Source organism: Lolium perenne, chromosome 6 (assembly GCF_019359855.2).
Source record: "Lolium perenne isolate Kyuss_39 chromosome 6, Kyuss_2.0, whole genome shotgun sequence".
Classification (NCBI taxonomy): Eukaryota; Viridiplantae; Streptophyta; class Magnoliopsida; order Poales; family Poaceae; genus Lolium; species Lolium perenne.
In genome coordinates this window covers 217,989,709-218,014,015 of record NC_067249.2, presented here as the reverse complement: position 1 = coordinate 218,014,015, position 24,307 = coordinate 217,989,709, and positions in this window count along the sequence as shown.

Here is a 24,307-nt window from a genome sequence, read left to right as displayed (position 1 = left end):
CTAACCGAACTCCTTACTTTTGATATAACTGCCTGTGAGAGCCTTCGTGCTCGAGTTACTTGTATCCTCATATAGGTTGTCTCACCTAGGTTGCATTAGGCTCACCTTTATATTATGCAAAGCCTAATATTGCAAAGAAATAATTAAAATCTGTAGAAACCTATTCACCCCCTCTAGGTTTACCATCTCTGAACTTTTAGAGTGAGAAGAGAGAGAGCCCTTGCGCACTCCTCCTCCTCCGCCGCCCGCCACGCCTTGCCACGCCTCGTCACGACACGACACGTCACGCCGCGGGTTGCGGGAATCTCGCCGAGCCGAGCTTATCTTTTTGCTGTTTGGGAAATTAATTGTGTAATCAATTTTTGAGTCATTAACGAACGCGTTACTCAGCCGTTTTGCCTTCCGGTTTTTCTGGATCGTGGCTGTGCTGACTCGGACGTGGGCTGCGCCCCACGACCTTCCCGAATCGCACTACATAAGACCCTTTGCAACCCTAGCCGCGACTACGAAATGAATACGCGACTACCTGTTTTCAGTTCATTGTGCCGCCACCTTCGTCTTCCTCATCCCATTCGTCGGCGTGCACCGACTGCCGGGACAGTAGGCCTCCGGAACCCTGCCTCTCTTGAACCTGTACGGGTGAGGGGCAATCAGGTTTTAGGGGAGCGCTCCGGCGCGACTACTGGCATCACGACGGCGTCATCGGATGACGAGTTCCTCAACACCGACAACTTCTTCCCGGACCTCAGCGACTTCTTCGACAACCTCAACATGGGAGAGAACGACGCTGCTGCAAAGTATGTGATCTTGTTGTTTCTCTTTTAGTTTCTGTTAGAGTTTCTTCTTCTAATTTCTGTGGTAGATGCGATCGGTTTGTCTTGTTTAGATGTGATATGTTCATCTACCTTACTAGTCTGCACTATTGGTTTACTTGTTATTTTCATAGCCATGATTTATAAATTACTTGTAAGGATTATTTCATATGGATATTTGCTTATATATTCCGAAATTTGCTATCGTCAAGAAATCCAAGTGCCAAGTATGTGTGCAAGATAAGCAACCACGTAAGTCTCATAAGACTGCGGAGGCAAGAGACTTGGCACCGCTGGAGCTTATACATTCGGATCTTTGTGAAATGAATGGTGAATTGACAAAACGAGAGAAAAGATACTTCATGACTTTAATTGATGATTCTACTCGATATTGTTATGTGTACCTCCTGAAATCTAAAGATGAAGCTCTTAATCACTTCAAAAAAATTAAAGCTGAAGCAGAAAACCAACTTGATCGAAAGATCAAGCGGCTAAGGTCTGATCGTGGTGGAGAGTATTTTTCCAATGAGTTTGATTCTTTTTGTGTGGACCATGGTATTATCCATGAGAGTACGCCTCCCTACTCCCGTGGATTGTGTTCTTCTGGGATATGCATTTCATAGCATTGGCTATAGATTTTTGATAGTTAAATCGGAGGTATCCGACATGCATGTTGGTACAATTATGGAGTCGAATGATGCGACTTTCTTTGAGAACATCTTTCCTATGAAAGAAACGTCTAGCTCATCAATTCAGGAGATGCCCAGTTCATCTACTCAGGAATTATTTCCTGAACCTACCATGTCTATAGAACACTTTAATAATCATGTGGAGGATGAAAATGAAGCTCCCAAAAGGAGCAAGAGACAGAGGACTGCAAAATCCTTTGGACATGATTTCATTGTGTACCTCGTGGATGACACTCCCACTTCTATTTCAGAAGCCTATGCATCTCTGGATGCTGACTACTGGAAGGAAGCTGTCCGTAGTGAGATGGATTCCATCTTAGCCAATGGAACTTGAAAAATTACTGATCGTCCTTATGGGTGCAAACCTGTAGGATGTAAATGGGTGTTCAAGAAAAAGCTTAGGCCTGATTGTACTATTGAAAAGTACAAGGCACTTCTTGTGGCCAAGGGTTATACCCAGAAAGAAGGTGAAGATTTCTTTGATACATATTCACTTGTTGCCAGACTGACCACCATTCGAGTGCTACTATCCTTGGATGCCTCACATGGTCTTCTCGTTCATCAAATGGATGTTAAGCCTGCTTTCCTAAGTGGAGAGCTTGAAGAGGAAATTTATATGGAGCAGCCTGATGGATTTGTAGTAGATGGTCAAGAAGGAAAGGTGTGTAAATTACTGAAATCTTTGTATGGGCTTAAGCAAGCACCTAAGCAGTGGCATGAGAAGTTTGAGAGAACTTTAATCGCTGAAGGCTTTGTTGTAAACGAAGCTGACAAGTGTGTATACTATCGCCATGGTCGGGGCGAGGGAGTTATTCTTTGTCTCTATGTCGATGACATATTGATATTCGGGACCAACCTTACTGTGATTAAGGAGGTCAAGGAGTTCCTATCACGTTGTTTTGAGATGAAGGACTTGGGAGTAGCTGATGTGATCTTAAACATCAAGCTGCTGAAGGATGACGATGGTGGGATTACATTGCTTCAGTCCCACTATGTGGAAAAGATCCTGAGTCGCTTCAGGTATAGCGACTGCAAATCTTCTCCAACGCCTTATGATCCTAGTGTGATAATTCGTAAGAATAAAATAATGGGATTTCTATTTTCGTGCCCTCGGTTCCTTAGTTGTGCTCAGTTTTCCCCAGCCCCTTAGTTTTTCCTCACTTTTCCCCAAGTCCTTGTTTGAAACCCGCAGAAGGCAGCTCAGACGGCAGGATTCCCGTTAAGTTGACCGCTCCGTTCTGACGTGTGGGGCCGCGTCGTGTGGGCCCGCGTCGCGTGGGGCTGGTAGAAAGGGACCGTGTGGGACAGGACGAGATAGCGTTTGGTTGCACGTGAGCAGGAGCTGGGTTTTGTCTCTCTCGGCCATTGGCATTTCCCTTTTAAGAGTACCTTTTCTGCCTCCTTCTCTCTGCCTTTTTTCACATAATTAGTATCAAATCTAGAGAAGCTTGCATTTCTGTCTTTCTTCAATTATTATTTGTGCCTTTTGGCCCTGGTTGTTTTCCCAATATGGCAGCAAATCTAGTAGGGAGCCCAATCTAGTACTCCATCTGGTCCATATGTATGTAGTTAAATCTAGAAGCAAATCTACAGGGAATGTACGATAAATTCACAAGGTCATATAGTAGAATAGGGATAGATAATATAGATAATAAGCTGCATTCAGCAGCCAAACATAGTAGGGTTCGAGGTTCTTCACAGCAGTACAGCACCATCATACTAACAACATAACAACGAGGGATCCCTAGCTAACAACAAAGGGATCCCAACAACAAAATGGAGGAGGCAGCAGCAGCACACGTCCAGGACTCCGCCTACCCCATCTGCCTCTGCCTCCACTTGTTGCTCCCCTTGGGAGCCTTGGGCTTGAGCGGAGGCATGCGCCCGCCAGAGATCTCCACCCGCCCGGATGCTGCGGAGGTGCATGCCGAGCGCCAAGTGCTTGGCGCGGAAGGAGTTGGGGTTCACCGACGCGCCGACCTTGGGGTTGGTGTGGCCGATGTTCTCGGCATGCGTGAGGACGCGATTGAAGTCGGTGCCGCCGAGCCTCCTAGTGCGAAGGGGCACTGTAGACACCCTTGGCGACGTCGAGGTAGGAGACATACTGGCCGACCTGCAGCCTCCGCAGCACCTGGCGAGTCTTGATGTCATGGTGCTCGTCGTCGCTGCCGACGTCGCTGCCAGACAGCTGATCCATATCAAACGGGAATTTATTAGTGAATGAGTTGCAAACGTGCATGATAACAAAGTTAGGAAAAACAGAGGCAGCCTCAGTTAGAGTGGACACGATTATATGTCTACAGGGACGGTGTAAGCGAACCAAAGCTCATGCATAACAGATTTGTACACAGAAATGGTTCGCTGAACCCTCCCTGTAAAAATCTGTGCCCACCGATTCATCATAGGCAAAGAAACAGATTCCAGATCTGAACTTGAACACATTCCAGATTATTTGCAAAATTAAACGGTTGATATCTTTTGATTCGTGCATAAAATAAGCGATTGAGATCCTATGATTACTTGCATAAATTAACTGATTGAGATCCCATTATTACTTGCATAAATTAACCGAACGGCCGAAACCCAAATCTTGAACGAAATCAAGGAGGGATCAAAGCAAAATGGAATAAAATCGGCGCAAATATTAGCCCAATACTCATCCATCCACAGATCCATCTACACCAGCACAAATAGGGTTCAAAAAGGAATGGGGAACAAAAAAGGAAGCAAACCGTAGTTACCTCATTCCATGGGTCCTCTATGGAGGTGTCGCAGCGGTTCGGGGGCGGGACGTACGGCACCGGCTCGTAGGGGTCCCATCCCGGCGGGATCTGACCGCGACCGGCGGCAGCAGCCTCCGATGCACCGGCGGAGGCGGCGGCGACGTCCGTTGAGGGGACGGCGGCGATGTCCGTTGAGGGGACGGCGTCGAAGAGGGAGGCGTCGCGCTTGGAGCCGACGGCGCCGTGGACGATGGGATTGGCATTCTCCTTGTCCATCTCGCCGGCAGAGGAGAGGGAGAGGGAGAGGGTTTTTTGCTTTGGAGAAGATGATGGGACGTGAGAGAGGCGGCGTTGCGTAGGCGAGTGAGAGTGACAGAGATAGTGGGAGAAGGCGTCTATAAAGGCAAGGGGTGGTTAATGCGACCCGCGTCCTACGCGTCCACCGCTGCACGTCTGCACGTCTTGGACTTCTGCAATGCGCCACGCGTCCACGATTGCACGTCTTCGACTTCTGCACCGCGACCGGCGTCTACGCGTCAAATATTGCACGTCTTTCATTTACGCACCGCAACACGCGTCCTCGAGTCTAACCACTGGAAATTTAGATATACTCAGGTATAACCTCGAGCATTATACTAGCATTTTTGTGTGCTCAGTTTTCCCCTTGAGTGCTAATACCGGCTAGTGCAATATGCTCAGTTTTACCCTCAAGTAGCTGGTCAACAGACAGTCAACAAATGGGATTAACTAGTTAAATGAGTCATTTAATGTGCAAAAATTCCGAAAAATAGTGGCACATACTCATGGAGTCTTCACCACAAATTGCCAGTTCTCAAAACATAGATAAGTCATAGATAAATCAAGTTTTACCACAAATTGCCACTTCTCAAAGGCCTTCTCAAATCACCTAGTAGCTATGAAGGTGCATGGTTTTCCACAATAAGCCCTTCCCAAAACAGCTTTCCCCAAAACATACTTTGTCTAAATGAGGCCATAATTCTCACACTCATGTATATTTGTATTGCAAATAGTTTGAGATAGGCCAAGATGGGTTTTATTCTACAAAACACGCATTTTCCATTTTTTAAATCTCATATTTGAATCCGTTAGTCTGTTTATTACATAGGTGCCCTTGGTTTCTTGATACTACTCAGTTTTGCCCTCTCCCTCCACAAATTCTCTCACATGTGCAACATTGCCCTGATTGGTCTAGCCCATGTCACGCGGATCGTGCCCGCCGACCGTTGATCGTATGATCTAACGGGCAGGATAACCCCTCTCTCTCTCTGTCGGCGGTTACCTTCCACTCTCTAAGTTTGCTAAATGGCGGTTTTCTGTATTTATTTTCACGCGCTAAAAATTATAAACTCTTTTAGGCATTACTTTTCACGCAAAAAATGATAAACCATCACCGATTTGTTGTAGCCATAAATTTTCACGCAAAAAATGATAAACCGTCACCGATTTGTTGTAGCCATTAATTTTCACGAAAATCCCAAATGATAAACCATCACCGATTTGTTGTAGCCATTAATTTTCACGCAAAAAATGATAAACCATCACCGATTTGTTGTATCCATTACCTTTCACGCAAAAAATGATAGACCATCACCGATTTCTTGTAGCCATTACTATTCACGGTAAAAATGATAAACGAACCAATCTATCTATCTCTGTATTTGAAGTTTGGAAGGGTTCACCATCTAGTTATGTTAACTTTCGAGGTTTTGACCTGAAAACAAATGGGTATTATAAAGGGAAATAAAAGTTCAAAAAATGTAAAAACGAAACAATCTACCTATCTTTGTATAGAAGATCGTCTGTATGATTTTTGAGGTCATTTAGAGAAGGTAGAAAAAAATCCCTTTTGAGAAGGTCGAAAAAACCTAACTTGTTACAAAAGCTGGTTTCAGTGAGACCTAACCAAATTTGGCATACATTATGCCATATCTATAACAACAAGGAATATCTAAAAGGGAAAGTTTCACAAAATTTGAAATTTATGGCGAAAATGATGCCATACATGATGCTGTTTTTCGAGGTTTTGACCTGAAAATCAATTGGATATTATAAAGGGAAATAAAAAGTTCGAAAAATATAAAAACGAAACAATCTATCTATCTATGTATAGAAGATCAGCTGTATGAAATTTGAGGTCATTTAGAGGAGGTAGAATAAATCACCTTGTTAGAAAAGCTGGTTTCAGTGAGACGAAACGGCATGCGTTTAAGCAAAGTGATTTTTTCGAACATCTCCAAATGATCCCAAATTTGCCATACATGATGCCATACGTGTAACAACAAGGAACCCTATCTAAAAAGTGTCAAAAAAGTTTGCCCAACCGTATAGCTCTATCAAAAAGAACCTCACCATGGCGCTAGTATAATTTTGGGCTTAGTTACAAACTTTCGTTACCTAACCTTCAACACGAAACTTGTTTCAAATCACTTTTGGCGTACAAGAAACAAATCCCTCCTTGATTCGAGCACCACAGCCTCCAAACTTTGCTGTCGTGGTATCGTCACGGCATATGCCATAGGGTGGCTAATCGAAGGTGGTTCCTGAGAGATCTCACGGCGGTATCCGGATGCGGGTATGGGGACGAGCGACACGGCGACGTACCCAGGTTCGAGGCCCTCCGATGGAGGTAACACCTCTACTCCCGCTATGAGTGTATATGATGATCACACAATACAATGGTGCTCCTAGAGCTGTGTCCGGCTTCTCCTGGGAGGCTAAGGAAGAATGAAGTCTCTCTCACAGGGCAGCGCTAAGGGTGGAATGAAGTGAGAATGATCGATCCCCCGCACGAGAGGGGGTAGTGCGGCTTATATAGGCACCGGCACTTTACATATAAGACCCTATAGTTTACTGGCCGGCTTGGCCGGCTCCGGCTTCCGCTCCTTCCCGAGGCAGTGACGTCAGGAGCCGTTGAGGCCTCATGGCCTGTCCCATCCGGCTGCCAAGGTCAGCGGTATGGAGAGGAGGTGTCCCTGTCGCCGTCAGCCACTGTAGCCAGTACGGATCGTCGTAGACCATGATGGCCTGTCCGGCGCGTGGCACTATTGCTCCACAGTGCCCCGCGCTTTACGGGGGATGAAGTCAGTGTGGACTTTGGGAACCCGGATCACCAACCCGGTTCCTTCTAGTGCAAGACTCGCCAGCCTCGAGTCGGTCTGAGGTACAAACCCCCAGTCGGATATGGCTTGTAGAAGCCGGCCCAGCTACAGCATTGGCGGCCGTAGCCAGGCCGACTAGGACCTAGAGCCAGCCGGCTTCCGGACCAGCCGGCCACGGCGCCAGCCGGCTGCTCCTCAGCCGGCCTTTGCCGCGAGTCGGCTAGTGGCCAGCCGGCTGCTCCGCGTCCATTGCCCTACCCGGGGTCTTCCCCCCGACATTAGCCCCCGAAGCTGGCAAGGTCCTGCGTTTAGAAGGACCTAGGCAGGTTTTCCTGGCTTCTCGAATATACTTGACGGCACTTGGAGGGGCCGACTGAGAATTTCCATTCAGCCGGCTGCGCCCTCATCCGGCTCGTTCCTGCCGGCTGCTTCTAGCCGGCCGCTATTTATACTTATGCAGCTTTTGTTTTCTCGTAAGTTCTGGTGATGTTTCCGCCTTGCTGGATGATTTTTGGTCCGCGTTGAACTTATTGTCCGGCTCCGGCTTGCGGCGCGCCGGAGTCTCCGCCGCCTCGGGTCCTGCACCCGACTTGACCGGTCTGACGCCTGGGCTCTGCCGCCGGTTCGTCTGGTCACATCAATGTCTCCTCCGGATCCGGTGCGGTCGTGGGTGACGTGGTGTGGCGGTTTCCAGTAACGGCAGCGATCGTGGGGGAGTTAACGCGCAGAAGATCCGGGCGACATGGCCATCGCCACTTGGAGGCTAACCGTCCGCCGCGGTCGGCTATAAATGCCGCGGGGGAGGGTACCGAGGCGGCCACTGCCTCACTTCATCATCCTCGCGCTTCCGCTCCTTTCGCTCTCTTCTTCGCGCTCGAGCCCGTTGCTGCTCCGGCGAACGTCTCCCGCTGGCGAACTCCGGTGAGCGAATTTCCACCGGTCCGCCACCGCTACTCCGACGAGCCGGCGCCACGGGGCCCCGCGTTTCGACGGAGCGTCCTCCGCCGCCGTCGTCGCCGCCGCCGTCGCAAGGTTCTTCCTCGCCTTTCCGGCTTTCGTGGTCATCTTCTTCTTCTTCCTCGACAATGGCCTCCGCCAGCGGATCGTGGAGGGGCTCGTACATGCGGGAGGACGACATCGAGCGGCTGGTGCGCCTCCGCCGGATCCCGTCGTCGGTGGTCACGCGGGCGCCCGGCGAGGAGACGGAGCCCGAGCCGGAGCCCGGCGAGCGCGTCGTCTTCGGCGCGCATCTCGATCGCGGGCTGGGCCTGCCGGCCTCCACCTTCTTCCGCCAGTTCCTCGACAACTTTGTCCTGCAGCCGCATGATACGTCTCCGACGTATCGATAATTTCTTATGTTCCATGCCACATTATTGATGTTATCTACATGTTTTATGCACACTTTATGTCATATTTGTGCATTTTCTGGAACTAACCTATTAACAAGATGCCGAAGTGCCAGTTCCTGTTTTCTGCTGTTTTTGGTTTCAGAAATCCTAGTAACGAAATATTCTCGGAATCGGACGAAATCAACGCCCAAGTTCCTATTTTCACCGGAAGCATCCAGAACACCCGGGAAGGACCAGAGGGGGGGGGCACTGGGCCCCCAGACCATAGGCCGGCGCGGCCCAGGCCCTGGCCGCGCCGCCCTATGGTGTCGTCGCCCCTTCGACCCTCCTGCGCCGCCTCTTCGCCTATATAATGCCCCTGGATCGAAAACCCTGATGCGTTCGACGAAAACCACAGAAACCTTCCAGAGCCGCCGCCATCGCGAGGCCAAGATCTGGGGGATAGGAGTCTCTGTTCCGGCACGCTGCCGGAGCTGGGAAGTGCCCCCGGAAGGCTTCTCCATCGACACCGCTGCCATCTCCACCGCCATCTTCATCACCGCTGCTGCTCCCATGAGGAGGGAGTAGTTCTCCATCGAGGCTCGGGGCTGTACCGGTAGCTATGTGGTTCATCTCTCTCCCATGTACCTCAATACAATAATCTCATGAGCTGCTTTACATGATTGAGATTCATATGAGTTTGTATCACAATTTATCTATGTGCTACTCTAGCAAAGTTATTAAAGTAGTTCTATTCCTCCTGCACGTGTGTAAAGGTGGCAGTGTGTGCACCGTGTTAGTACTTGGTTTATGCTATGATCATGATCTCTTGTAGATTGCGAAGTTAACTATTGCTATGATAATATTGATGTGATCTATTCCTCCTACATATGCATGAAGGTGACAGTGTGCATGCTATGTTAGTACTTGGTTTAGTCTTTTGATCTATCTTACACTATAAGGTTACTAAAATATGAACAAATTGTGGAGCTTGTTAACTCCGGCATTGAGGGTTCGTGTAATCCTACGCAATGCGTTCATCATCCAACAAAAGTGTAGAGTATGCATTTATCTGTTCTGTTATGTGATCAATGTTGAGAGTGTCCACTAGTGAAAGTGTAATCCCTAGGCCTTGTTTCTAAATACTGCTATCACTACTTGTTTACTGTTTTACTGCGTTACTACTGCTGCAATACTACCACCATCAACTACACGCCAGCAAGCTATTTTCTGGCACCGTTGCTACTACTCATATATATTCATACCACCTGTATTTCACTATCTCTTCGCCGAACTAGTGCACCTATTAGGTGTGTTGGGGACACAAGAGACTTCTTGCTTTGTGGTTGCAGGGTTGCATGAGAGGGATATCTTTGACCTCTTCCTCCCTGAGTTCGATAAACCTTGGGTGATCCACTTAAGGGAAAACTTGCTGCTGTTCTACAAACCTCTGCTCTTGGAGGCCCAACACTGTCTACAGGAAAGGAGGGGGAACGTAGACATCACCGCACCACCTGCCGGCCAACGACTGCATCCTCCTCAGCTGCTACGTGGCCTTCATGGAGGCCTACGCCGGCTTGTGGCCGGATATCGATTTCTGGAGCCGGCTGTTCTACCTCAAGGCGCAAACCACTGAGGGCCGCCTGCGGGCCTGTGGCGCCGCCTCGATCTACACCCGGCCGGGTACGCCCTTCCCCAAAATTCCGACCGTTGACTCGGTGAAGAATTGGCAGATGTCGTTCTTCTACGTGCGCAACGAGGGCCAGCTCGTCGACCGGATCAACCTGCCGGAGTTCAACCCGGCTCCTCCAGTTGGTCGGATCAACTGGAGCTACAACGCCCGCACGACGGATCTGGACGCTGAGGTGAATCAGCTCTGGGACTTCCTGGGGGCGGCTGTCGCGAACGGGCTGACCGCCGAGGACCTCCTCTGCACCATCGCCAAGCGTCGGGTGCTGCCGCTCCAAATGCGCACCCACAAAATCGGGCACATGTCTGGCGGGTTCGACCCGAACCGGACGTCCAAGGCGCCGCTCTCCAAGGCCCAGGTGGCCCACCGGGTGAATAACATCACCAAGGCGAACATGCCGGACGAATGGAACTACGGGCTGGCGCCCCACGACAGGGACCACCAACCCGAGCTGGTAAGTTTTGTGTTTTCGCCGACTTCCGGCTTGCGGCTGCGAGGCCGATTTCCTTTTCCTTCTGCCGATTTCCGGCTTGTTTTTTGCTCATGTTCTCTGTTTTTTCTAGCTCTTTGACCGCCAAAACGTCGAGGATGGCGACCCGGCGACGAGGAGGTGGGCGCCGGATCACGCCGATCCGGCTGACCAAGCCGGCGACCAGGCTGGCGACGACGACCTGCTGCAGGCGCCTGACCTAGGCGGCCAGGGGGAGCACAATCCGCCCCCTTCACCGGAGCAGCAGGAGGACGAGGAGCCGGCGACGTCCGCCACGGGGCCAATCCCCGCCGTGCCCCTGCGCGCGAGGCCGCCAAGCACCACGGCGACTTCAGCGCCTAAGGGGAAGAAGCGGGCCAGCGAGCCCCGCTCTACTGCCGCCTTGGAGGCGAAGGCGAAGAAACTCCGCCGGCAGCAGCCGAAGAAGGTTCCGGAGCAGGCCGGGTGAGCTCTCTTTCTCTTTTGTTTGATTCCTTTTCTTTCCTTACTCTTTATGCTTATCTTCTCCTTGTTTGTCCGGCCAGGGCCCCCATCAAGTTTGCCCAGGGCGGCGGCTCCCGGCAGACTCCGCGCCAAAGGAGGGAGCCGACGCCGCAGCCTCCATCGCGCGCACCTACGCCGCCGCCGCCTGCGGGTACTCCGCCTCCCGCAGGGGCGCCTTCCTTCGCCGTGCCGCTGGCCTCAGCGCCTGATCGCGGCACGCGGGCCGAGCCGACGCGCCGGCCCGACGCTGGACGACATGTTCCCGCGCCGGACTCGTCTTCTGGACCCCGCCGCTGGGGCCGGCCGGGGCATGCCGCCTTCGACCGGAGCCGGAGCCGGCAGGGCTGCACCACCCGCGACCGGAGCCGGAGCCAGGCCAAACGTGGTGGTGCTGGATGAGAGCCCGGAGGGGGCACCTCAGGCGCCGGAGACGGCTACGCTGGCTGGGCCATCTGCTTCGCCCGGAGCGCCGCCACCGCCGGAGCCGACGACGGAGGAGCCGGCCAGGCAGGAGCCGGCAAGGAATGAGCCGGCGCGCATGGAGGGCGCCGACTCGCGCGCGCTGGTGAGGACGGGAGCCCCATCGGTGCCGCAGCAGGGCCTGCACGTGGCCAAGGGCGCTCTGCTTCTGCATGTGCCGTCCGCCTCCGACTCCAGCCTTGGCTCGGCTGGCACTATGGAGCAGGCGTGGCTCCGCGCCGACTCCTATGAGGTGACCAGCCGGGAGGGGAACCCTGGCCAAGCATCGGTGGAGATGTTCTTCTCCAGCCTGCAGGCCAACCTCAAGGCCAGGGCTGCCGAGGCCGCGGCCAACGTCGCCAAGGTGGAGGAAGCCAACAAGGTAAGCTTCATCTGTTTTTCGATTTGGTTATCATCCTGGTAGCCCTCCGAGGCGTGGGCCGGCTGCTTGGAGCCGGTCCGGGTTTCGCCTAGCTGACTGATTTTCTTTTTTCCTTAGGCTGTGGCGGATCGGCGCACCAATCTGTACAACCGCGCCGTGACCCACTACCACAAGGCCAAGCTGGACCGGGCCGACTTGGCTCGCGAGCTGGAGGCCGTCAAGGGTAGGATCTTGCTTCTTCCGACTCGATGTCTTCTTTCTTTTTAGTCTTCGTTGGCTGACGTTTCTTTCCGGCTGCCTTGCAGTTGAAGCCGCCAAGGTCCCGCGGCTGGAGGCGGATCTCCGGGCTGCTCGCGCCCAGTGCGCCGAGAGCGAGGAGGCGGGCCGATCTGCAGCCGCCAAGCTCAAGGTGGCTGAGGGGGAGCTGGTGCGGCTGCGCCTGCTTGAGTGGAACTACCTCACCGAGCTTGCCTCCCTTAGGACGGCGGAGAAGGAGAAGGTGGAGGATCTGAGCCGGCGGCTGACCGAGGTGGAGAAGCAGCGGCTTGCGCTTCAGGAGGAGGTCACCACCAAGTCCACGGAGCTGTCGGCCACTGCCAAGCGCTGGACGGATGAGATTGGCGCGCTTGACCGTGGCTTGTCGGGTGAGTGCGTTTCTTTGCTCCTTTCCCTTTGCCGGCTTTCGGCTGTCGGCTGCCGACTTTCGTTGGCAGCCGGCGGCAGAAATTCTGATTTCTTCGCTGTCTCCATCTTTCGGCTGGGGGCAGTCGGTTCTTGCCGGCTGCCGCCAGGCTTTTCCTTTTGCCTTAGGACTTCGAAAATTTGCATTTTTCAGCTTATTTCGGCTTCGATGATTTCTGACTTGCTTCTTCTTGCAGCGGCCTTCCCGGAAACGCAGGATGCGGCGCTAGCAGCCGTTGGCGTTGCACGCGAGACCAGGAGGCGGGCGACTGGCGAGGGCAGCTCGGAGTACTTCACCATGGAGGACTATATGGCGTCCATGGCTGCCCGTGTCGAGCCCATCACCAAGCTTGGCTGGGAGCTCCGGAAGGCGGCTGAGGAGCTGGTCCCGATGCTGTGGCCCGGGGAGGCGGTGCCGCAAGATATCTCCAACCTCACCTCCTTGATGGAGCGGGCGCCGGATCGCTTCCTCGACTGGAAGGAGTCTGCCACGCGCGCTGGTGCCGACATGGCGCTGTCCTTTGTCCTCTCTTGGTACAACGAGGTGGACCTGGGGCAGCTCGCGTACCGGCGAGCCGGCGTGGAGGACAAGCTCCCAGCCGAGCACAAGACCGCCCGGCTTGCCCGAGCCAGCGCCATCGCCGACTTCGTCGACAAGGGCATCTTCATCGCGGACCCGAACCCTCAGTCTGATGAGGAGTACGAGATGGAAGATGAGGAGGCGGAAGACGCGCCCGAAGACGACCCGGCAGCCGGCTCCGCTGACGCTCCTCCGGCTGGTCCTTCTCCAGCCGCTGCTTAGTTTACCTGTCTCTTATGTTGCTTTTGCCAAGACAATTTATTAAATCCCCGGGATGCCGGGTGCATATGTATGAATATTATCATCCTTTCATTATGTCACACTTTAATGTGTTTGTTAACCATCTGTGTGTTGAGTTGCTTTCTTTCGACTCGTTCGCTTTTTCCCATCCGCCCCACTCTTTGCTGTGCTCTTGCCGGTCGTACGTCCGACTTGCGATCCGTCGCCGGATCAAGAGCGGGCCGCTGGGTGAGGCCGACAGTATTTCAGTCGAACGAGCTGAATTCGGCAATCCGGCACTTTTATGAAAAGTTGCAAGTCAACTCGCTTTTACTCTTTCCCTTAGTCGTTTTTCGCGTGCCGGTTCCCTAGACCTTACTCCCGCCAGCCGGACAGCCGGGTTGCGGTCTGTAGCTGGATCGGAAGCCGGCTGTCGGAAACCGGATCACGTTACTGAGCCGACCGCGTGAGAGGGTTCAAGCCAATTGGCGAAACAAAGTAGAGTGCGCGAAAAACTTGTCGGAAACGGCGCTCTTGGCGCATGCTTTTTCATAGCTCACAAAAGGGATACAAGGGATACATACATTCCTGCTCTCATGTGTAAAATGGGCGGAGTAAGTTGACATTCCAGGGACGTTTAGTCTCCTCGTCAGCCTTGTCCGGCTTGTTTCTCTTAGCCTCTTGGGCATCTATGAGATATTAGGAATCATTGCCTACTGCCTTGCTCACGATGAAGGGACCCTCCCATGGGGATGACAGTTTATGCTGTCCGGCTGTCCGCTGGATCAGCCGGAGCACTAGGTCTCCTTCTCGGAATGCTAAGGGCTGGACCTTCCGGCTGTGATAGCGTCGGAGGCTTTGCTGGTAGATGGTAGATCTGGATGCAGCCAGCAGCCGGGCCTCTTCGACCAGGTCAACTCCATCTTCGCGAGCTTCTTTGGCTTCGGCTTCTGTGTACAGCTTGATCCTTGGCGCGTCGTGCTCGATATCAGTCGGCAACACGGCTTCGGCCCCGTATACGAGGAAGAATGGTGTGAAGCCGACTGAGCGGTTTGTCGTTGTGCGCAGGCTCCACAGCACATTGGGCAACTCTTCAATCCAGCAGTCGGCTGCTCGCTCGAGCGGCTCCACCAGCCGGGGCCGGATGCCGGCTAGGACCAAGCCGTTAGCCTTCTCCACTTGTCCGTTGGACTCTGGGTGCGCCACAGAGGCTAGGGCCATCCGGATCCCCATTTCCCCGCAATAGCAAGAGAAGATGCCTTGGGAGAAGATGCCTTGGGAGAAGTTGCTGCCGTTGTCGGTGATGATGCTGTGGGGGTAGCCGAATCTCACGATGATTTCCTTGAGGAATGTGACGGCTGTGGAGCCGTCCAGCTTCTTGATTGGCTTGGCTTCGATCCACTTGGTGAATTTGTCAATCATCACCAAGAGGTGTGTCATGCCGCCTCGCGCTGTTTTGAACGGACCCACCATATCCAAGCCCCATACGGCAAACGGCCATGTGATGGGGATGGTTTTTAAGGCGGAAGCCGGTTGGTGTCTCTTCTTTGCGAAGCGCTGACAGCCGTTGCACTTCTTCACCAACTCTTCTGCTTCTGTGAGCGCAGTCGGCCAGTAAAAACCGTGCCGGAAGGCTTTGGCCACTATGGCTCTGGATGAGGCGTGATGTCCGCACTCTCCTTGATGGATTTCCCGTAGGAGTTCAATCCCTTCAGCCGGCTCGACGCACCGCTGGAACACCCCACTTACGCTGCGTTTGTACAGCTGGTGGTTGATGATGGTATAGGCCTTGGCCCTTCTCTCAATCTGCCTGGCCTGGACTCTATCATCAGGCAACACACCATCGGTGAGGTAGGAGAGGAATTCTTGTGCCCATGAAGGTACACATCTTATCTCGAATACGCTGACCAACAGGGCCTCCTGCGTGGGAGCTTCCGGATTCGACTGCATGGTCGCCGGGTTCGGCTTGCTAGCCCCCGAGTTTGGCGATGAAGCCCCCGGGTTGGACTGAGAAGTCCCCGGGTTCGGCATGGTAGCCGGCGGGTTTGGCTTTGAAGCCCCCGACTTGGGCGATGAAGCCCCCGGGTTCGGCTGAGCAGCCCCCGGGTCAGCCGGCACGAATATTGAATCCGAGTCCGGTGACGGTATGATGGACGGCTTCTTGAGAACCGCCAAGGCGATGCCCGGCGGAATGGCTTGCCGGGTTGAGCCAATCTTGGACAAGGCATCAGCCGCCTCGTTGTTTGCTCGTGGCACATGGTGGAATTCGCAGCCGTCGAAGAAGCCGGATAGCTGCTGGACATGGAAGCGGTATGAGGCCATGTTGGCGTCCTTCGCGTCCCAATCGCCAGATGCTTGCTGTATAACCAGGTCGGAGTCGCCGAAGCAGAGTATGCGACGCACGCCAATCTCCTTGGCCAGCTTCAGCCCATGAATGAGCGCTTCATACTCCGCCACATTGTTGGATGCGGCGAAGTGGATCTGCAGGACGTAGTCCAGTCGATCTCCCTTGGGAGAGGTGAGGACGATGCCGGCTCCCAAGCCGTTGCGCATCTTCGAGCCATCAAAGTGCATCTTCCAGTGTGTGGAATCCGGCACAGGCGGCAGGTACTGCATCTCAGCCCAGTCGACGAAGAAGTCCGCGAGGATCTGCGACTTGATGGCTGTGCGTGGCTCGTAGAGGATGGTGTGGGCGGCTAGCTCCAGGGCCCACTTGGCAACCCGGCCGTTGGCATCCTTGCTGCCGATGATTTCCGCCAAGGGCGCTGTGGCAACCACCTTGATGGGGTGCTCTTGGAAGTAGTGCTTGAGCTTCTTGGCCGCCATGTAGACGCCGTAGGTGACCTTCTGGTAGTGGGGGTAGTTTTGCTTCGACTGGGAGAGCACTTCGCTAAGGTAGTAGACTGGGCGCTGAACCAGCTGCTCCCTGCCGGCTTCTTTGCGCTCCACCACCAGGACAACGCTAACCACTCGATTGGTGGCTGCGATGTACAACAGCATCGGCTCCATTGAAGCCGGCGTTGCAAGGATTGGCGCGGTTGAGAGCACGCACTTCAAGTCACGGAAAGCTTCATCCGCCTGCGGTGACCAGACGAACTTGTCCGCCTTCTTCATCAACTGATACAGGGGCAGTGCCTTCTCCCCCAGCCGGCTGACGAAGCGGCTCAAGGAAGCCAGGCAGCCAGCGAACTTCTGGACGTCCTTGAGGCACTGCGGCAGTTCCATCTTCTCCAGGGCACTGATCTTCTCCGGGTTGGCTTCGATCCCTCGCTGAGAGACGAGGTAGCCAAGGAGCTAGCCGGACGGCACGCCGAATGTGCACTTGGCCGGGTTGAGCTTCATCCGAAATCTTCTCAGATTGGTGAAGGTTTCTCTCAGGTCATCAAGGAGGGTAGTCGTCTCCTTGGTCTTTACAACGACATCATCCACATATGCGTGAACGTTTCTGCCGATTTGATCCTGCAAGCATTTTTGCATGCACCTTTGGTAGGTGGCGCCTGCATTTTTCAAGCCGAACGGCATAGTCGTGTAGCAATAAGCCCCGTACGGGGTAATGAACGAAGTCTTTATTTGATCATCCGGATTCAAAGGAATCTGGTGGTAGCCTGAATAGGCATCTAGGAAAGACAACGAGTTCACAGCCGGCGATCGAGTCTATGACTTGATCTATGCGCGGCAGGGGGAAGGGATCCTTCGGGCACGCCTTGTTCAGGCTGGTGTAGTCGATACACATGCGCCAGGAGCCGTTCTTCTTCAAAACCAGGACCGGGTTCGCCAACCAGTCCGGGTGCAGCACTTCCATGATGAAGCCGGTGCCAGCAGCCGGGCGATTTCTTCACCGATGGCCTTCCTTCTTTCTTCGGCGAAGCGCCTGAGAGGCTGCTTCACCGGCTTGGCTTCAGGCTGGACGTGGAGGTGGTGCTCAGCCAACTCCCTCGGCACACCCGGATGTCTCTTGGAGTCCATGCGAAGATGTCCCGATTCTCACGGAGGAAGCTGGTGAGCTCGCTTTCCTATTTCTTGCTCAAGCCGGCACCGATGGTGACGTACTTGTCCGGCTGCGCCGGGTCCAGCAGGATCTTCTTGGTGTTGTCGGCCGGCTGGAAGTGAGTCGTCCCAGCCGGGTTGCCTGCAGCCGGCATGTCTGTCTGCGCGGCTTTGGCGAGGGCGACGGCGTCGTGGATGAGCTGCTTCTCGGTGGCGATGACCAGCGTCTGGGCCATCTTGGAGCTCTGCGTGGTGCAGTCCATGGAGCGGTGATAGTTGCCGGCTATGGTGATGACCCCCTTGGGGCCAGGCAGCTTCATCTTCAGGTACCCATAGTGGGGCACCGCCATGAACTTGGTCAGGGCCGGCCTGCCTAGGAGCGCGTGGTAGGGACTCACGAGGTCCACCACCTCGAACTCGATTCTCTCGGTGCGGAAGTGATCCGGCTTCCCGAACATCACCTCCAGCGTGATCCGGCCGATCGGCTGGCAGCAGTGGCCTGGCACGATGCCATGGAAAACGGTGGGGGTGGGACGCAGCTCGGCTTCCTGGATGCCTAGCTTGCGGGCGGTGTCGCGGTAGAGGATGTTGATGCTGCTGCCGCCGTCGATGAGGACGCGCGAAAAACGAACGCTGCGCCGGGTTGTGCCGATGGTGGGGTCGAGGACCATGGCGTAGCTGCCCGGCTTCGGCAGGACAGCTGGCGTGTCGCGGCGATCAAAAGTGATGGCCTGCTCTGACCAGTTTAGGTACTGGGGGACCGGCGGTATGACCGCGTTGACCTCGAGGGAACGGCTCTGCTGGCTCGTCTTGTCCTCAGGCTCGGAGGTGAAGATGATGTAGGTAGCATCTTCGGCCAGGTATCGGCCGCCATGGTGCACTTGGTTAGCCTCGTGGTGCTCGAGGTTGGCGTTCTCTGCGCCGGCTTGGCCACCCGGCCCGCCGGCTAGTGGAGGCGGGGGTGGAGGCGGGAGAGGTTCACCGCTTGTCAGCCGCTTCATGAAGTGGCAGTCGCGGGTGGTATGGTTGGAGGGGTTCTTGCCGCTGTGGTACTTGCACGGCGAGTCGAGCATCTGCTCGAAGGTGTACTTCGGCTTCCACTGCCGGTCTTGCTTCTGGCGGCGGCTGCCGCCTGCCGCGTTGTCTGCCACGGCGGCTACGTGGGCGGGGCCGTACCGGCGGTCCGGCTGGTCGCTGTGACGCTTGCCGCGGTAGTTGTCCCGCCGGTTGCCATGAGAGGCGCCGTCTGCCGGCTTGTGCTCAGCCGACTTGTTGTTGTCCCTTCTTGCTGGGTGTAATGTCCCAGGTTTAGAGACGATCGAGGGGTAGATTTTAGAAAGGGATGTGCATTGCATGGTAAATTCTGGGGAAATTTCGCGCTTTTAAACAAAAACTGAATCGAAGGGGGACAAGTTTCTCTCTCGACACCTTACAGGGTTAGGGTTTCGAGAGTGCGACAAACTTGCATCTCACTTAACTAGTTTAGGGTTTTGAGAAGAGAGGGGAGAGTTTGCATCAAACTTAAGTTGCATGATTGAATTCTAAATTAAGTGACATGGTTGAATTCAAACCAAAGTTGAATTTGAATTTCAAATTCAAACATTAAATAATTACCCTAAATAATGAATTGTGAGGAAATTCATTAAGTAAATTATAAATAATAAACAATATGAGTAATTAAAATAAAGTAAAGCTCATTAGGGAAAACTTTGAGCTTTATTGATCATCACACAATTTACATTGTCATTACAATATTCATAAGAAATAAATGAATAATACAACACATTACAAGAATTGCTCAATTAAGAAAAAGAAGATTACAATCAGTGACCTATCCTAAATTACAAGTCTAGTTTCATAAGATGCTTGGATCTGATGATCTTCATCTTCACTTGGTTATACTTTTGATTCCCTGCACACAACAAAGCAAGACATGAATTATGCCAAGTGGCATTGCCACTTGGCAGGTTAGAAGAATAATGGAAATGAGAGGATATGGTTCAGCTCTGCCGAGCTGATCTTCTCACATCCAAGTGCAAAGCATCAGGTACACATACACACACAGGCAGCTTACAGTGCATGTGTGCATGCTAAACAGCACACCATCACTGGGAGGAGTCACCAAATGAAATCACCACTGCTGTCGACCAGAGAGAGCAAGGGAGAGGCATATATAACCTTTTTTGAGCCAAACCCTAGCTGTTCACCGGCAGCAACTCCACAAGGGTAAGCACACCAAGAATAGCAAGAACAGGTGAACAGCTAGAGCTGTTTCACCTATCCCATAATCACCAGAATCAAACCAAGCAGCAAGCTTGCAAGGAGGAGCAGGGCAAGCCAAGAAATCAGCACAGAAGCAAAACCTCTACACCAACACACTATTTCTAGGAGCTGGAGTGAGGTATACACATCAACATGAACAAACCAGATGGTTTTGTTCATAAATTGCACAGGCATGATCTCAAGCACACCACAAGGGTAGAAACCCTATATGTGAGTCATCATATGGCTACTGGCCAAATTGGTGCAAGTGAACAAGAGGGAAACAAATAGGAAAGCACCCTGGGAACATTGGCTATGCCAAACCAGTGACATAATCAAAGAAATCCAACAAGGGTTGATCCTATCTAGCTAGTCAGCTTCACTTAGCACCTATAGCCACTACACCATCAGACAGATAGACTATCAAGTGTCTATTCATGTTTATCAACATCAAAGGAAACTGGAAAAACCACAAGGATTCTTCCAGTGAGATATTTCCCAAATCACAGCAAGCCAACACAGGTAGGAGCAACCATTTCTAAGCAGACAGAGCCTGCTAGGGTCACAACAGCTACCTATCCACATAGGAAATTCACCAAAGCATCACATCATTATCCAGGGGATTCAGTATGAGCTAGGGTACCCAACCAGTGGTTGGCATCCCTCTAGCTACATCAAATTTATCCATATGATCATTACTGATAATCAGTTCACATCATTTATCTATCTAGTAAAGCAAGGAATTACAGATAAATGAAACAGTTAAGTAACTAAAGCAACAACATCTTGCCAGTGAACCAATGGCTCACTGCAAGCATCAGATGATGCTTGAGCAAGCTTTAACACACACCAGCACAAGTATAAGTGTCACACAGACACCAGGTGAAGCACCAGTAAGGCACAGGCAACAAGCAAGTGATGATCATTTGATCATCAGGGCCTGCTAAAGCATGCCAAGGCAGGCTAGAATCAACCACCAGTATCACACATGAATTCTATGAATTAAACAGCCACAGATCATCAACAATTAGATCACAGATTAGCACATAAACCATTTTTATGATTGTATCCAGAAGCATATCATCAAGGAATTGATGTATATGGACAACAATTAAGCCAAGCCAAACCTACTGTGAGCCAGAACTCAATAATCATCACACAAATAACACTGACTCTTGCTAAACAGCAAGAATCAACCACAGTAATGAACCAGGGGAGCTAAGGCTTGTTACAGCATAAGCAAGCAAGCAACAGCAATGGCTAGTGATGCTCAGATGAACATCTAGCCGGATAATAACATGTATAACCAAGGGTGAGCAGAGACATGAATCAAAGGAAGCACACGCCACAGCACGATTCACACAAGCACATAGACTAGAGCAAGCATGGCAGTAGCAGTAGCGCAGCAGCATGCCTAGCCCAGCACAACGTCGCAGCTAGCACAGCACCAGGGCTGGCAAAGCACAAGGCCACAAAAGCGTAGCAGCAGCAGCACTTCGTCAAGACAAGCATCTCCACAGGGAGAAGTCGGCCAGTGGCCGAGCTAGACGAAGAAGAGGAGAAGAGAAGAAGATAGAACAGGTAACAGAGGAGGAAAGAGGAGGAGAAACTTACAGGCGAAGCAGATGAGCACGACCGTGGCGGCACGGCGGCACACGCCGGGCGACGGCGGCGCCAGGCCAAGCCAAGCCTGGTCACCACGTCACCGCAACACCGGCATCTCCACGGCATCACCACGGCGCCAGGAACGCCGATGAACGGCGGACCTTCACGGATCCGTGCGGCCGAGGCGCAGGCGCGTTGGAGGAGAGTCGAGGTGGACACGAGCGTCAGATCGACGTGGACCACCATGTCCGCCGTCGAGAGGCGGTCCAGATCCGCACGATTAAATCGCCGATGATGGCCGAAGGCGGCCGGAGCAAGGCGGCGACGGCGGAGGCGATTTTGGTGTCGCGGGAGCCCGAAAGGGGATTAGGGTTACGGGGAGGAGGACGACGAAGCGACTGGGTCGGTTGGACCGAGCCCACTGGGCTGGTCCAACCAAACCAGCTCGACCGCCTGACAGGTGGGTCCAAGGGGTATTTTGGACATTTCCAAAATACCCATTTAAATGAAAATTTCCAAGAATTTTATAAAATAAGATACAGCTCTAAAAAAATAATTAAAAATATGAAAATTGATCAACATAAAATTCTCTACCTGAATAAAATATCAAAAGGAATTTTTTGAAGACAACTAAGAATAAGACCTCATTTGATGATTTAAATAATCATTTAAATCACACATATAATTTTCTATAATGAAAATAAGTCCATTAATGTATTTGGACTTTAAAAACACCTTGACAACATTTCAAGGTTGTATTTTACTTTAAATCAAGTATCCTCAAATTATTCTTAGTATTAACCTCTTACATGAAATAATAACGACATCGGAAGGGGGGAACAAACCCTAAAACTGAAATCATGCATAACTGCTTCTTTAACCATTGCCCTTATCGGACAATGATGCTATTTTTCAGAGACAGAGGACAAGGGTCAGTCCACACCTTCCAACTGCAAAACTTTGCAGTGTTCAGGCAAGTTCATCACTTGCTCATGTCATTTGAGTATTTTTATCAAATTACTTGCAAAGTATTATGGTTATCACTATTGCACAAAAATCAAAACCACTACTTTCATAACTATGAATATGACTAAGTGGTGGGCAATGGAACCATGGATTGTGTTGATATGGTGGAGGTTCCATTGCACGGGTTTATATCCATCTAGGATTAAACAACAAATGTCGCCAGTGATTCTTGTGCCGTAATATCCGTGTTAACCATAAGATCTGGAGTGGGACGGAGTAGTCAAAAGTGTTTCCACCTCTCGTTCATCAACGGATGCGCTTACCGTAGCAGTTGTATCTTGCGGAGCAACTTGTGGGTGGGGAACCCATTCTAAGTCCCCACGGTTATGCAGTGCATACCGTAGCGGTTGCGGCTTGCGGAACAACTTGTGGGTGGGGAACCCATTCTAAGTCCCCACGGTATTGCGGTCTATGATGGGTTGCAGCTACCGGCGAAGGAGTTTGGTTCAATCCCAGACTGTCGTCGTGGTCGGGGTCCACCCTGAAATTACGGGAATAATGGGACCGGCGTGGACCCAGGGTCGGGGCATGCAACAAAGGGTGGGTGTTCGAGGTAGCGGAGGAACATGATTGGCTAGACCTTATACCGGGCCTCACACCAAAGGAAGTGTGGACGGGAAAGCTGCCCGGTTGGCACCAAGGTTAAGATCTCTTATGGGTAAAGCAACACACCTCTGCAGAGTGTAAAGAAGCGTGACTGTCACTCCCTGTTCCGGGATTGAGGAACTGCGAACGCGGCCGGAAAGGAGCTCCATGAATTTCTAGTAAACCGGTGAAGGCTGACGGACATAGCTCTTTGAAATAAAAGCAATCTCTTGAAGAAATGTTTATCAAAACTTGCATGGGTATTAGACTTTCTGGTCTAATATCGTAGCTAGTGCATTAAACACCTCTTATCTATAATGAACTTGTTGAGTACTCTCGTACTCATACCACTCTTAAATCCCATGCTTAGATTGTCTGAATCATCTGGAAGAGGACTTCAACAACAATGAAGAAGCCGAGATCATCGGCTATGATGAACCTGACCTCTCAGGAGGAGTTGAAGGCGTAGACTACCTCATAGTCTACGGATCCGGGGAGGCTTCCGGAGGAGAACAAGCCTAGAGATATCTGATAAGTAGTAGTAACCGAGCAGCCCGAACTCTTAGTATTTAGCTGCTCGAGGAAATAAATGTTTAGCTTAATAAGACTCTTATATTGTAAGTTAAGTTGGGTTCGCCTCGAACCCAGGGGTATTCCTCTTAGGACCCAAGAGGAGCTCCAAGATGACATGTGTATGATAGTTGTAATAATAAATGAATGAGTTATGGACCCTGCTATGTTCTGTTGTACTACTCTGAGGGATGTAATATTTGCGGAATGGTACTTCGTGAATGTTATATCAACGACTGGCATACTACAACATGCAGTGGTATGCAGGGTCACCACAGTTGGTATCAGAGCAAAAGCTTTGACCTTAGGTTGGAACCTAGTAAATGGGACCAAACGTTAGGAGTCAAATAGGACTAGTAAAGAATTCTCTAAAAATATGGTGTATATTCAATTGAGAATACAACAATCATATCTTTTAGTGCGATAATTCTTTATTATCTCTATTATGATGCACTATTACTAATCTTATAATCTTTCCATTTCTACAGCCAACATGGCAAGTTCACGACCGGGAAGAAACGTGAAAGTAATGGATTCCACATTAAGTGAATACCAAGGAGGACTTGCAGACATCTTACGAGCCATGTTACTTGAATTTGGGTGCGATCCCCAGATTC